General features: G+C 42.5%; 1 protein-coding gene across 1 annotated transcript in view; it reads left to right on the top strand.

Moving 5' to 3' along the window:
* LPAR4 (lysophosphatidic acid receptor 4) overlaps positions 1–1,201 on the top strand; it is a 34,689-nt gene extending 33,488 nt beyond the window's left edge. Inside the window, exon 6 of the mRNA XM_005284484.5 lies at positions 649–1,201. The gene's annotated coding sequence lies outside the window, so the exon portion shown is untranslated. The remainder of the gene's footprint in view (positions 1–648) is intronic.
* The last annotated feature ends 15,084 nt before the right edge of the window (positions 1,202–16,285 follow it).

Below are 16,285 nucleotides of genomic sequence, written 5' to 3'. Positions count from 1 at the left end.
GGATACTAAAGAATGATTCCCATAGAAATCTCCAGAAAACATGCTTGGATATATAAGCAGGGGACTCTCCAGTAGGAGTCAGGGGGTTACACTACCTCTATATTTATCACTGGTGCGGCTGATACTAGAATACTCTGTTCAGTTCTAGTGTCCACAATTCAAGAAGAGCTTTGTTAAATTACATAGGGTTCAGAGAAGAGCCATGAGAATGATTGAAGGATGGGAAAAGATAGCCTTATAGTGAGAGACTCAAGGAGCTCAATCTATTCAGCTTAACAAAGAGAAGGGTAAGGAGGGGGGATATGATCACAATGTATAGCTACCTACAAGGGGAACAAAAATTAGACAGTGGGCTCTTCAGTCCAGCAGACAAAGGAATAACAAGATCTAAAGCTGGAAGCTGAAACCAGACAAATTCAGACTGGAAATAAGATGCAAATTTTTAAGTGAGGGCAATTAACCATTGGAACCACTTACCAAGTGTTGTGGTGGATTCTCCATCAGGGTAATTTTAAAATGCAGCGTGGATGTTTTTCTAAAGGATATGCTCTAGTTCAAACAGGAACTAGACAGAGAAGTCCAATGGCCTGTGTTATGCAGGAGGTCAGACTAGCTGATCCCAGTGAACCTTTCTTGTTTTTGATCTAGGAATCACTAAAGCCCTTCTGCAGCCCAACACTTCACATAGAGAATCCAGGCCTCAAAAAGTGATAGACCAAAAATGAGTGACCTCAAATCAAGATCACGAAGGCAGCCACTGCTCGCTTAGCTTCTAAGGGAAAGGACTCCTGCGTTGGTGGATAGCCCTGGTGTCTGCGTCATTATATTTTGTGCACTGAGAGCATTAAAGGAAAGGAAGGAAGAAAGCCACATCTACATCTGGAAAACATTGTTCTAAATTAGGGAATGAAGGATAAATTACAACAAATGGGAGGTGGGTGGATACAGAAGTAATCTCTATGTTAATCTGCATCTGCTAGATCAAGCTGCAGTGGCAGCATGGAGACATTGTTATAAAATAGTTTACTCTTGCTAGCATGACAAAGGGAAAATAGATCCACATTTGATCCTATTGCATTCCAAGTCACTTACAAACCATGTATGTTATACTCCATTCCATGGTGTTCCAAGAAGGAATGTGTTTGTACACAAGTGATTACTAATGAAGGAGGATATTTGAATAAAAGCCAAGTCCACTTCTCTTGCTTGAGCCTTCATCAAATCATAATCCAGTTTGTATGGTATTATAATGGGTTACCATGGAAATTCATCATTATGAGCTCACATCGGGACCGCACCAGAGACAGACTTCATGGAGAGACCATTGTTTAAAAACAAATATTTTTGATGAAAACTTTCAAAAAGAGGCAAGAAATGATGAGTGCTACATGAAAACAAAATGGGTTTATTTCAAAATCTGTTCTATTAAAAAAAGATTTCCCTATAGAGGAAACCCTTTATTATAGCAACTGCAAATCCTGTGTCTGCCTCAGCAGATTCATTTACACACCTGCACTTCACTTGGAAAACATTCCTAGTGGTTCCTGTTGGGCGAGACATACTTTTTCATTTGATTTTTTTTCAGGTCTCACAGATTTTTTTTGTGTGGATCTGGCTTTAATTTCTTTTTGGTGTATGTAACGGAGAACCACACAGGATCACATTGATATAAGTGTTCTCTAGTTTAGGTCCTTACAGTCGGTTGCACAGGTGACAACTTTCCAATTTGCCCGGGGGTGCTTGACCCCCAGCTCTGTCCTAGGCCACGCTCCCACTCCATCCCTTCCCCCAAGGCCCTGCCCTACCTCTTCCTGCCCCTACTCCATCCCCTCCCCCGAGGGCACCGTGCCCTCGCTCCTCCCCCCAGCGCCTCCTGCATGCTGCGAACCAGCTGATTGCGGAAGGTGGGAGGTGCAGGGAGGCGCTGATTGGCGGGGCTGCCGGCAGGCAGGAGGCACTGGGCGGGGAGGGGAGCTGGCTGCCCATCCCAGCTCCAGAGCACCCATGGAGTCGGCACCTATGGTTTGTTGGCTGGGCTCCCTTTTAGAGTCACACTGACCTGCAGGCGAAAAGGCAGGACTGATAACAGTCATGGAAATGAATCCTTCAGTGAGAAGACTTGGATGTTCTCTATGTGTTGAAGTACTGATATTTATTTTATCTATTTCGATATATACAGAATATAATATATGAGCCCTCATCCGCTGTTCTGGACACCCTAGACAATTTTAAAACCCCACTAAAATAAACAGACCTGTCGACTCTTTCAACTCAAATATGCAGAGATAACAAATATGACTGCCTCTATATAAAGCCAGGGTGCGCCCACACCTTGAATACTGCCTACAGTTCTGGACATTCCATCTCAAAAAAGATATGTTAGAATTGGAAAAAGTACAGAAAAGGGCAACAAAAATTATTAGGGTCATGGAACAGTTTCCGTATCAGGAGAGATTAAAATGACAGGGACTGTTCAGCTTAAATGACTAAGGGGAAGATATGATAGGAGGTTTATAAAATCATGAATGGTGTGGAGAAAGTAAATAGGGAATTGTTATTTACCCCTTCACATAACACAACTATCAGGGTCACCCAATTAAATTAATAAGCAGCTGGTTTAAAACAAACATAAGGAAGTACTTCTTTACACAATGCCCATGTCGCACAATCAATCTGTGGAACTCCTTGTCAGGGGATGTTGTGAAGGCCAAAAGTATAAATGGGTTAAAAAAAGGATTAGGTAAGTTCTTGGTCAGGGACACAGCCCCATGCTTTGGGTGTCCCTAAACCTCTGACTGCTAGAAGCTGGGACTGGAGGACAGCTGGGGATGGATCACTCAAATTGCCCTGTTCCATTCATTCCCTCTGAAGCATTTGGCACCAGCCACTGTCAAAAGACAAGATACTGACCTAGATGGATCATTGGTCATAATGGGTCAAACCATTCTTATGAAACTGACCCCCAGACCCAGCCCTCCTCAACTCCCATTTTCTCATGAGCCATGGAGAAAAGGGGGGCCTTATAGCATATATCTGGAAGGCCAATGCACTCAGGCTGTTATGATGAAGGGAAACAGCAAGTTCCCAAAGGCCCATGGCCTAATCAAGAGCACTTTCTATACCACTGCTAGAGCTGGTCAGAAAATTATTATTTTCCCAGCCAACATAAAAATGACAAAAGCGGAAAAAAATTGGGGGCCAACAACTGATTTTTGTGTCAAAACCCCAAGAACTTTCAGATTTTTCCACGAAGCAGACACTTTCTGCCAAACATTGTTTTGTCAAAAACTGAGCTTTAATGGAAAATTGATTTGTGACAGAATTTGTTTTACCAGTCCTAATCAAAGCCTTTTGGAGGCAAATATTGCCTCTTTTCCAAAGCTACCGAAAGGAAACATGTCATTCCAATTACAAAACTTCTAGTCTGGAAGCAAGGAGCATTGATTGTTCTGTCAGTACTGTGTAGTGTCACAATGAGCCCTTAACAACCAGGAATGTGTCTTTCGTCAGGGCCCTTCACAATGTCCTTGTTGGTTTTACAAGAGACACTCACACCAAACACATAACAGTGTTACATCCCATGTTCTGTGAACTCCTCCAGACTGGCCACCCGAAGAAACAACCAACCATCGACTGAGCTGAAAGGCTGGCTCTGTGCAGGTGTCCTTTAGGGGCCTTCCCCAAAAAGAGCTGTTGTATGCTAACACCTCGTTTCTCATACACATACACAGGCCCTTGAACTAAATCCAAGGTGGCAAAGAGGAGGCAGGGGTGTTATGTGGCAGAGGAAAAAATGTGAGAGATAAGCACACATGGGTTCTATTTTTCACTTTGAAAGTCTGGTTGTCTTACCGTTGTGGTCAGCATGTCCAAAGCATGGGCCAGTCGACAGATTGGGAATACTTGTTGATGTTGAAGAGGAGAGGGAGATGTGTCCGATTTTACATTTTAGCATTTCACTAAGGTTTGGGGTGTGGGGGAATGAGGTGAGGAATATCACTCTGGCCTTCATGATTTCTTGTGGTGCTCATTGTGACAGAATTAGAACAGATGCGGACCAGTATAAACAACAGGGCCCGCTCTGCACACAGAACTGCCATTGACTGCTGCTTGCCTTTCTCAGTTTCCTTTAATGCCTCTGGGGTGTTGTGTTTAACACTGTATCAAACAAGAATTCAGAGTTCTCCTGCCCATCTGTTTGACGGCTTGTCTAAAGGGGGCCACTCAGAAAAATTAATCTGAATTAAGGATAAACCAAATTCTAATTCTTCATAAGAGTGTCTATATAGAGGTAGAACTTGGTTTAACTAATTCACTTTAAATTTACACCTTTGGTTAATTCAGATAAACTTTCCTGAATGGCCCTAAATCTCCCAAAAATAACATGAAAAAAATCCTCTCTTTTACACTTTATGAACAAAAATCGCAACATTTAGCAAAGTGACTGAAGTTTTCAGAATTAGGCAGTTGGACATTTTTTCTTACCTCTCAATGACATGAGGTGTCTGACTGCGCAAGAATGAGCATGCAATGCAGGATGAGGACACTGGCTGGTATCTGTGGAAGGGAATTTCACTCCATACATCAGCTGGAGCAAGGAGAGGTGGTCAGGTTCAAGGGTCATCCAAACACGCTCCTCCTCGTCATCTACAGGTGGATCCTGGGAATCAACACACTCATCAGGACTGAACATGACATGGACTTGACAGATCTTTCATATTCCATGAATACAATCAGTGCCATTCATCCACTCTTAGGGCACTGCCTACTGTGTGTGTGTGGGGGGGGGGGGAGGGGGTGTTCTCAAGACTTTTCTTAAAGGCCAAAAGTTTTATTGCCTCTGCTCTGCCCCTGTGTTCCAGCCTCAGAAAATTCAGCTGGGTACTGCCATAACACAAACATCTGGAATCCCTGTGCTTGACTCATTGCTCCCCAATCTACAACTTGCCCTGCTAAAAAATTGAGCTATATGCATTACGCTGCTGTACACTAGGGAAAGTGGCTGAGTTGAGGTCTGGATTAGCTAGTTCATGTTAGCTAAACCTAACCCAAACTTAGTCTTGGGGTCTGAAGTGGGGTCTGGAAACCTTGCATTATTACTTGCAAAAGCTGCATACAACACTTGATGGTGCACAATGCAAGTGGAAATTGTCTCTGCCACATTAAGGATAACATACCAAAATCTACCTATGCAGGTGATGATGCATCTGATTTATTTCTGTGGATGCCCAATATGTACACATTTGAAGGACGAGGGATGGTAATATCTGCCAAGTGTCATGCAACAGTGGATCCTCATGGAGAGAACAAGGTTTCCCATGCTGTTCCCCCTCTGAGAAGCTAGGAGGCAGGAGAGCAGGCAGCCAGGTCTTTCTTTTACCTCCCCCTTCACGTTCCTCTCACTGGTTCCCATGCCCCGCAGTGCTGCACAATTGGGGAAAAGGGAGTCAGGAGGAGGTGAGCACTGACTGCCTCATACCCACCTGACCACTTTCCAAACTGAGCAACAAGAGGGAGCAAATACTTCTTCTCCCATGGGGACGGGTGGAGATGAGGGAAGTGGAGAGACCTGGAGAATGTGTGTGAATGAACTGGATAGCCTGGTTTGGACAAGCCAAGGGAAGGGAAATAAGAGCAGAGGGGGGATGGCTGAGGAGGAGAAGTAGGGAGAAAGACAACTAGCTAGTGGGCAAAGAGACAATGGAGAAGCAGAAGGAGACAGTGTGGAATAGAAGGAGGAGAGAAAACACTTAAGGTAAAATAGGAGGAGACTGGCCAAATCAGAACAATCCACGTGCTGCAAAGTTACTCCTCCTCTATCCAGCATTCTACACAGGTTACCACCTATTATGCTACTGACCAGGAACTAGGGAAGGAAGAACACATCGTCCCCAAGGGCCCAGCTTCTGCTGACGCACACCATCCCTAACCATGTATTTCAGGCTAAGAGTGCAACCAATTTATAGTCTCGCAGCCCCTCCTCATGGCAGAATTGCTCTGCTGCAGCCTCCCATTGAGATCAATGTAAAACTGCAAACACCAGCTTATGTTTTCGTAGGAGAGCTTGAACAGGCTACATTCTGCCCTCAGTTATACCTCTGGATAAGCCCTTTGTCTTCAGACTCTACCTTCATCGTCTTTCAGCAGAATTGCAGAAAATTCACTGAGACCAGCATTTGGCCCTACAAACAGAATTTACTTTCACAATTCTATTAACGATGCACAAGTTAGGCTAGAATCCAGCTCACCTTCCCATAGAACCCAGAGGTATTGGTTCTGCAGAGTTAACAGGAGCAAAAATAAAACAGTGGTTAAAAGCTTATTCTGAAAGTGATTCTGAAAACACAGGGAGCTTTGCTGACTACGGAGGTGTCATTTTACATAGTAGCTTTCCAGAGGGGAGCACACTTTGACCAGTTTCAATATTATTACAAGTTTATGTTGCCGTCACATCTAGAGTGCAGACAGATCAGAGCCCCCATCCCGTTGTTCTAGGTGCTGTACATACATACAGAAAATAGCCTTGAAAGATCTGGTTCCTGTAAGCTCACTGCCTTCCCTAAATCCACCACTGACACTCTCAGTTTTCCCAATACTGCCACGTGGACCTAGAAAGGTTAAGCATTTTAAGGGCTCCTGAAAGGCACTGGGCATTTAGTGGAAGCACCAGGCTGAGCAAAATCACCAGAAATCAAAGCAGTAGTTGACTCCATAGCAGAAAAAGGTCCATTAAAGTTAGGAGTAAGGACTGAATCTAGGGATGGGAGGAGGAGAAGTTAGGAAAGGAGTGTGTCTTTGGACACAGGAGCTGGTTATTAAGTACATTTGTTGGGGATAAGGTCTTTTTAGTGTATATTTCATGTCTTAACATTGTGAAAGGGACTTGATTTTACATGCAGTGAGTTTCACATTAAGGGATTATAGTTAGCTTGTAGTTAAGGGGAGCACTGTCCTCTTGTGGTCGATTTGAGGAATGGAGGGAGGAAGAGTAAGAAAACTCAAACAACAAGTTCAGTGGGAGAAATGGCACATACCGTTGCCATGGACAGTGTTTTGCAAGTACTTCGAGCCATTTCCGATCATCAAATGTCTCTAGCCTTTAGAGACAGATAAAAAAAAAAAAGCTCCATATTTACTACTGCTCACATCCATTCATTCCCAGGACAAACCCCCCTGATTATCTCAGCCTGTTTTCCAGCAAAGATTTAACATGGAAGTGTTACAGTCAAGTATCCTATAACTGAGCTCATTTAGCAGGTCTTTGGAGCAGAGCCTGGAGCTGAAACGGAGCCGGAGCACAGCTCCAAAGCCCTTTTACAATACACTTACTAGTATGCACAGAAGCATAATGGCCACAGGCTGCACTCTTCCTCCACATTGACATTATTGTCCCTTGACCAGGCAGAGAGGGAGCAGCGCTACCCCTACCACTCCCTAAAGCGCTATCACATCCTTCTAGGGTTCTAACCTCACTCAGTACCTCCTCCAAGCTGTCCCTTCCTTCCCCCAGCATGATTTATACATGGCAGCTGGGCTTACTAGGGTAATGAGCCTCAGCTGTATCTGCTTCCTAGTCTCTTTGCAGTTCCCCACACCTGCAGACCTGACTGGGTAAATGGAGAGTTTGCCTTGCTATATCTAGTGAATCCTAGCTTTGCTGCCCAGGCACTTCACAGGAGCCAAATATTGTGATGACGCCATATAAGCGGTGTCCATATTGACTTATGCGTAGTAAACCCTGTCATAGCCACAGAAACTAACACTATGTTGAACTTGCAAAAACCCACAAAAAGGAACCTAGTCTTTAGGGGTAAATTGCTCAACTTCTGCCAGAATATTTATTGAGAAAGTTGGTGAAACACACTGTGTAAAAAGTGTGGTATCAAAACCCCCAAACTGAATAAAACCACACTGAATCAGCTGCATTTAAATGGGCCTAAAGTAGGTGATTTTTGACATCCTGGCAGGAAAATGGACCAAAATGCATGTATACAAAGTACTTAAAAACATTCAGAAACAAGGCTTGATCCAATGCCTATTGAAATGAATGGGAGTCTGTCAGTTAACTTCAGTGGGTATTGGATGAAGGCCATACTGCTGTTTGTTCTTTTATACTCCAGCAGAAGCAGATAATATTAATATCTGAGATATTAAATAACAGCTATTTTTATTAGGGCTGCCAATTAATCGCAGTTAACTCACATGATTAACTAAAAAAAATTAATAATGATTAAAAAAATTAATCACGATTAATCGCAGTTTAAATCACACTGTTAAACAATAGAATACAAATGGAAATTTATTAAATATTTTTGGATGCATTTCTACATTTTCAAATATATTGATTTAAGTTACAACACAGAATACAAAGTGCACACTGCTCACTATATTTTTTTATTACAAATATTTGCACTGTAAAAATGATAAAAGAAATAGTATTTTTCAGTTCACCTCATATAAGTACTGTAGTGCAATCTCTTTATCATGAAAATGCAACTTACAAATGTAGATTTTTTTGTTATATAACTGCATTCAAAAACAAAACAATGTAAAACTTTAGCACCTACAAGTCCACTCAGTCCTACTTCTTGTTCAACCAATCGCTAAGAAAAAACAAGTTTGTTTACCTTTATGGAAGATAATGCTGCCTTCTTCTTATTTACAATGTCACCAGAAAGTGAGAACAGGCATTTGCATGGGACTTTTGTAGCCAGCATTGCAAGGTATTTACATGACAGATATGCTAAACATTTGTATACCTCTTCATGCTTCAGCCTTAGGTTCCCCCATACTCTTTAACTCATCCTGCTAACATGTGACAACGACTAATTGCCTTGTCTTCACTAGGAGTTTACCTCAAGTTAGTAGAGCTTTTGTTTCTCTAGTGAAGACAAGGCCTAAAAGAGAGCTTGATACCACTGTTCTTGGTGAATTGCTATGGATACATGTGGTTTTGGAAATGTGTGAGGAGTCCAGCTGCCACACCAAGAGGCACTCGATGAGTAACTCAAACAAAATAAAGGCATGAAAGTCTAGTCTCAAATCTTCTGGGAGCCATTTGACAAGGACCAAGGACCATCACAATAGTTTTATCTCTTTAAATACACCTCTACCCCAATATAACGCTGTCCTCGGGAGCCAAAAAATCTTACCGCGTTATGGGTGAAACCGCATTATATCGAACTTGTTTTGATCCGCTGGAGTGCACAGCCCCCCCCTCCCCGAGCACTGCTTTGCCGTGTTATATCCAAATTCATGTTATATCGGGTCGCGTTATATTGGGGTAGAGGTGTATTTTCTTCATTCCAAGATCTCATCTGCTTTTTTCAAGCCAGCCCACTGTAGAAGTATAGCAGCTAACAGATCCTGACTAGAAGGGTAAGAATTTGGCTTTTAAAAGCTCCTGGTAGGAATATAGGAACTGCCAGGAATATTGGATCAGACCTTGGCCCATCTAGTCCAGTATCCTGCGTCTGACAGTGGCCAGCACCAACTGCATCTGAGGAAGGAGTAATAACCTTGCAGTGGGTAGAGGTAAATGAATTTTCACAAGAAATCTTCTATCTTGCCAGGAGAGATTCACCAAGTGAAAACAGCTGAACACAGTGACATATGCAGTCGAGTTACCTTTCTATAGAAAGGACTAAATCAGGAATGTTAGCCAGCTCATCAGGGAACTTGTTACATAGAAACTGCCTGGTGATAGTTTCCCTGCCACCCACTGAGTGCTGTTGAGAATGACATGATTCCAGGAGCTGGGGCTTCACAAAAGACACCAAATAGCCTGAGAGTTGACGGTGCTGGACAAGGAGCACCAGCTGGATGTTTTCTTCTCAAGTAGCCTGAGTAGTGCAGATCATCCGGCACCATGGGTGCAAATAGGCTGGAATAGCTCCTTTTCTGGAGGCAGAGCAGCACTAGGGCCTGCGGTAGGTTCTGTGGAAGGATCAGATGCTAATTGGCACAATGCTCCTATAACAGACATATAACAGTCGCTGAGGAGACACAATTTATTCTGTAGACCCCGGGGAAGGATGGATTGCACTCACTGCTGAGCTCATGGCTTTATTAGCTCCTAAAAACTCTCCACTTTAGACTCAGGAAAAGAGAAAGAACGGAACAAGAAGGAGCTGATCCTGCTATTGCTGCCTCTGCAGTTATATTTTAATTGAAGAAAAAGAAAACAAAATAGGCAGAAAGGAGACAAAGAAATATGAAGAGAAATAAGGAGAGGATGAAGGAAACAAAGATCCACAGGACCTAGTTCTGCTCTCAGATACTGAGGGGCAATTTACATTGACTTCAAGGCAGAACTGGGCCCATAGTTTAGCAGATTTTTAATGTCTTTATACATATATAATCCTTCCTTTCAATGAGTGTCTGCAATAAATCCCTGTCTGCATGGTGCAGATGACTGTGTAGAGAGGGCAGAATATGTCTGCTCTGGGGAACTGCAGGGAAATTGAAGCTTATTGTTACCAATAGTCATGTAACTAAGTTAAAAGTATGTAAGCCTTTACAAATTCAACTTCCTTCCACTTCTGCATGGATATTTTGGGCAGAGGAAAGTCCTCTTGGCTGGAATTTGAAACTGAAATATCACCTACTTAAAAATAGCAACTCCAAACAAGAAGCATGTAAGAAATCACAATTAAAAAAAATATCTGTCCTGTTAACACAGTTACATAAGAGTAGGCATGGAACCCAGAGCTTTGAAAAATGTAGGCGACCAGTCTGGCACTGCCGTGTGTAAAATCATTGCCTGTACCACGTGAAATGAATTGATGGTCTCAGCCCAGTTCACATCACCAGGGTCAATCCAGGGCCACCCAGAGGATTCAGGGGGCCTGGGGCAAAGCAATTTCGGGGGCCCCTTCCATAAAAAAAAGTTGCAATACTATAGAATACTATATTCTCGTGGGGGCCCCTATGGGGCAAATTGCCCCCCTTGCCCCCCCCCCTCCGGGAGGGCCATGTGGCCTGGACTTCAAGCTCGAAGGGCGCCTCAAATTTAAACACATTGTTAATTTTTTGGCATTTGATAAGTTTTGCAACTTGTTTTTATGTGTATCCCTATTGGACTAAAATGTGACACGCTCTCTCAGCTTAGAGCTGCAAATTTAAGTAAATAAGAGATGTGATTTGTTAAAAGACATACTTTTTTGTTATTTGATATAGATTTTGTCACATTAAAGAGTTAAAAATGTTCATAAATATTAATAAAAATATATCTGTTCTGATGGCACAAGGTTAGACCATGTGTCGTCATTTTTTAATTTTTATTATGGCTAGAGGCCTCAAAAGCTGGAAGAGGCCTGGGCCTCTCTGGACTTCTGAGGGGGCCTGCACATCAAACCACAAGAAACACACCTTCACAGGAGGCAGGCTCAGCCGAAACTAGTGATTCAATGAGCCAGGAGACGCTGGTCCTAGCAGGTCAGAAAGCAAGAAATGGGCAGTGGAGCCTCAGAAGGAATCACCGGAGTCTTCACCAGGGAGGTGGCGTGCAACAGACTGTGGCTATCTCAGCCAAGAAGCAGCTTTCTCATCGCTATCTTTGGTGATCTAGTGGGGGAGGCCCCTACATTACTGTTTCCCACAGCACTCTGTGGTAGATTAAAACACCTGGAGGGCCAAATGTGGCCCCCTGGCCATAGTTTGCCCATCACTGTCCTAGAGTAAAGGTGTCACAAAGAACATTAAATGTTTCCCTTCTTGACTATTTCAATGTCAAGACTAAGGGTTGGATGAACAGCAAGACAGAACTACTCCCTCCACTGTAGAATTCAGAGGGATTCTCTTTTTCACTGTTCCACAGTGCCTATTGGTTAGGTAAATGGAGGACTTCAGTCTCCAATGCTCTCTGTCTGCCCCCCTTTCTTAGCGTTAAATTCCATTATTGTATTTAAAAAATGCTCTCTTCTTTTTATTCTGTGGAATGTTCAGGGGCACTCCTGCTTCTTGTTTTCTCACATCTCCTTCATGAAACCAGTCTATAGTGCACAGTTACTTCTTATTTATCTGGATTGTTTCATGATCAGTCACGCCATTGGTCACTGGATAAGCAAAGCTTAAGAAAGGGAATTAAAAGTTATGTTTCAGGTCATAAACTGACCCTGATGGGGATCTGGAGGAATTCCCCTCTCCACTCCAGTGTTTAATAACATCACACAAATAGACAGATACATTCGTTTTTTCCTTCCTTTGAAGCATCAGGCATTGGCTAGTGCGGGAGGCAGGACATATGCAATGAAGTCTGATTCACTATGGCATCTCTGTTCTACTTTAATCTAATGATTGTACTCTAATAGAATAAACTTGAATTTCCTAATATGGTAAATATCTAGTGCTCTTTCCAGGTGCTTGTTAAACAAGAGAACTAGTGCAACTTCTTATTACGTTCTAACACAATTGTTTTGTTTATTAACTAGAATTCTCAATCCACATTGAGAATTCACATTTTACAGAGAATTCTTTCCCAGGTGTCAGGCTGGTGGTCTTGCCTACATGCTCAGGGCCTAACTGATTGTCATATTTGGGGTCAAGAAGGAATTTTCCTCTGGGGTCAGATTGGCAGGGACCCTGGCATTTTTTTGCCTTCCTCTTCAGCATGGGGGATGAGTCACTTGCAGGTTTAAACTAGTGTAAATGGTGGATTCTCTGTAACTTGAAGTCTTTAAATCATGATTTGAGGACTTCAGTAACTCAGCCAGAGGTTAGGGGTCTATTGCAGCAGTGGGTGGGTGAGGTTCTGTGGTCTGCAAATGGGCAGGAGGTCAGACCAGATGATCGTAATGAATTTCTGATAAAGTCTATGAGTCTGCGTTGCTGTACATGCTCTGACCACAGTTCGGTGGTTTGCTTAACTGTAAATAGTTCTCAGAAAAACAGTTGCATCAAATGTTTGCCAGATACAACACTTTTTCAACCACAGTAGCTCACACAGTGAGGTGACTTTGGTAGCCAAAGGTCATAGAGTTGTGTGGTGAAAAGATGTACTCTCAATTTTTCTTTTTTTCAGGGATGCAGCAGGAATGCTGGAGGGAAATGAAGGTATGGGGGACTTGGGTGGAAAAAGGTCTTAAAAGTTATTAATAGACATGGGAGATAAACAATTGGCTTTTGCTTTGTGACAATTAAACAGCAAAACTGGAAACATTTCACAAAAGTTTTGCAAGCAAGAAAAATAAATGAGAAAATGTTAAGAGTTAGATTCAGTTAATCAAAGCGAGATGTAATTTACTGGTCTGATCACACTAAAAACTGCTATTGGGCCTATGATTAGCATTGGTTTGAATTTTAATTATGATCATGAATCAGCAGTGGTACCTAAGAATATAGGGCCCAATCCTATGGCCACTGAAGTCACTGGGAATCCCTCCATTGGCTTAGATGGGCATAGGATCAGGCTCTTTGTTAGTGTCTGGGATGTTTGGGTTTGAGCTCTTGGTTTTCCCCATCATGGCGACAGAGCTGAAATTGGAACCCATATCTGATTGGAGTTGTGAAATGCCCATCCTCCTCAAAAGGTCATGGAGTCTCACTTTTGGGTTCACACCCATCCATATTTAGGGTGGTTTCTGACCTGTTACATAAAAAAAAAAATTACCTCTCTTCTCCCCCTGAGGAGAACACACAGTGAAATGAACATCAGTCAGTGCAGTGTCTGTTCTCACAATTCTGGGCATGATCAGCAGTGTGACCAGGAGGGATTTGCACTGGGCATGCACACAGCTACGCAATGGCACATGTAGTACATGCTGACAGCTGCATAGTTAAGTAGCAATGATCTGTGTACTACAGCCAAATGCAATTGCAACAGTTTGCTTTTGTATTGTCTGCTCCTATCTCTAAGGGCTCCAATCTCTCAACAACTTCCCCCTCACTTAATTTTAGCAACCCTTTGATAGTTCTTCAAGGGACCACTATTTGCATTGTTGCATTGTTATTAGCACTGTTATTATAGGCCCTGATTCAGGAAAGCCTTGAAGCATGTACCTAAGTCCCTTTGACACCAAGAGAGTTATCCTGAATAGTTTGAAGCCAATGGAATTACCTAGGAGTAAGGTACTGCTCATTGTGAGTACAGTTGTCACAATATGGCCCCTAATTAATCATATGAGATGTAAGTATGTATCATATACGCTGAAAACCATTTGACAAGAACACATTTTCAGTGATATGCCAGGAACCATGACCTAAATTTGCAAAAGTGACTAGTGATGTTGCTGCCTCAATATTTGCATAGTCAAGTAGGAGACATTTTAATTGGGTCTGATTTTCAGAAGGCAAGTGCTTGAGACTTCCTGAAAATCAGATCCCTTTAAGTGTCTTACACTGAGTACCAAAAATTGTGATGCCCAAAATCAGTTGTCACTTCTGAAAAAAATTCAGACCATGATACTTATGGGCATAAAGGTTTAAACAAATGACTACAAGGGCCAAATTCTGCCCTTGGGTGCCTGCAGACCTCTGATTGGCTTTGGTGGGTGTTACACATGTGCATTCCAGAAGCAGAATTTGGCCCGTTGTGTTTAAGGCCATGTCTACACTCTTTGTAATGAACAGGATTGCATCAGATACCTTGCTCCATCATCAGGGTCTCCTCGTAAGTGAAACAATCCACAGAGCCCTGAACTTGGGTTAATCACTCAGGTCAAAAACGGTAAAAAGTTGTTGTTTTTTTAGTGCTTGGTGCCAAGTCTGAAACAACTATAGTTTTCCAACCCATTCAATATGTGCAAGTGGAGTTTGCACATGACTTTGACAAACAAACCTCAGAATTAAACCACAACGGCTAGATACAGCTCTGTTTTCTTATGAGTCATACAGCTAGCTGGTTAGTATTATAATTTAGAGGAAAAACCCCATAGCCATTGCAACAGCAGCTTGAAGAGGGTAAAAAGAACAAAAAAAACCCTCCAAACCTACCTACTGGGCTTTTTTCTTTGTTACCTAGAAATAATCTAGCATGCATGAAGGCAGTAGACAAATGTATTTAGCAATGGTTAGAGTCCATAGGGAAATATGATTTCACAGCCAATACCACAGCCTCAGAAATGTGTAGAAATGAATGACAATGCTGACCTTCTCCCTCCCTTTCCCTTTTCCTTTGTTTCCTTTGGAGATGTGCCAAAAGTTAAATTGACCCAGCTGTGTTTTTAATAATAATAATGGAGATATCCCATCTCCTAGAACTGGAAAGGACCTTGAAAGGTCATCGAGTCCAGCCCCCTGCCTTCACTAGCAGGACCAAGTACTGATTTTGCCCCAGATCCCCAAGTGGCCCCCTCAAGGATTGAACTCACAACCCTGGGTTTAGCAGGCCAATGCTCAAACCACTGAGCTATCCCTCCCCCCTGTTGCTCAGAGATGTGAAAAATCCACACCCCTGAGTGCCGGAGTTAAGCAGACCTAATGCCTGGTGTGTAGACACCACTAAATTCTTCCATTGACCTAGCTACCACCTCTCAGGAAAGTGTATTAACTATGGTGATGGAAGAACCCCTCCGGTTGCTGTAGTGAGTGGCTACAGTGAAGCGCACGTTGAGTGTAGACGTAGCCTTAGAAAGGATAAAAGAGTGTGGTAAGCATGTGTGTGTGTGTGTGCGCGCATGTGAAAATGAGACAGGAGAGAAGGTTTTAGAATGCCAGACCCCCCATTCCACCTAAGCCGTCTTCTCCCCTTGCCGTCTCTCCTTCCCTCCACTCCCTGTTCATGTAGGTCTTCTCCTATTTTATTACTGTTACCCAGCCTTAACGTGCTGTGTCTATGTAGTACTGTCTGGTTTTCTATCACCTGGTTTTGCAGCCTTGACAAGTTATTAAATTGTGTACTTGCATAATTCTATTGGAGAGGCGTGACCCATGAGGTATTTGGAAATATATATGAGCTGTAAGCCCTTTACCCTTTTTGTACTTTTCATTGTCTGTTTCTTTATCAAAATAAAAAATTAATCACCAAACTTTTAAAACATTCTTTTGTTCTCCAAGGAAATAGGTGCCTTCAAAATACTTTTGACATGTATTTTAAATTATTGAGTAAAGCTCACAATTAAGCAAGTGAAATACACCGCTGGGTAGGCATTATCCAAATCCAGGACCAACTCAATTTTAATTATTAATAAAAACAGACACGTATGTATACAGGGATGAATGTTTTTGAGGGGGAAAGTCTCAGCCATAGTATAACCTACTGTTGACATTATTGCCATGAAAAGTGACCATTTTATCTTAGATGGCTTGGCTCTGGATTAGGGTTAATGGTGCTCTGTGTGTAATACCA

This window comes from Chrysemys picta, chromosome 9 (genome assembly GCF_011386835.1).
Source record: "Chrysemys picta bellii isolate R12L10 chromosome 9, ASM1138683v2, whole genome shotgun sequence".
Taxonomy (NCBI): domain Eukaryota; kingdom Metazoa; phylum Chordata; order Testudines; family Emydidae; genus Chrysemys; species Chrysemys picta.
This window is presented reverse-complemented; position numbering and strand designations above follow the sequence as displayed.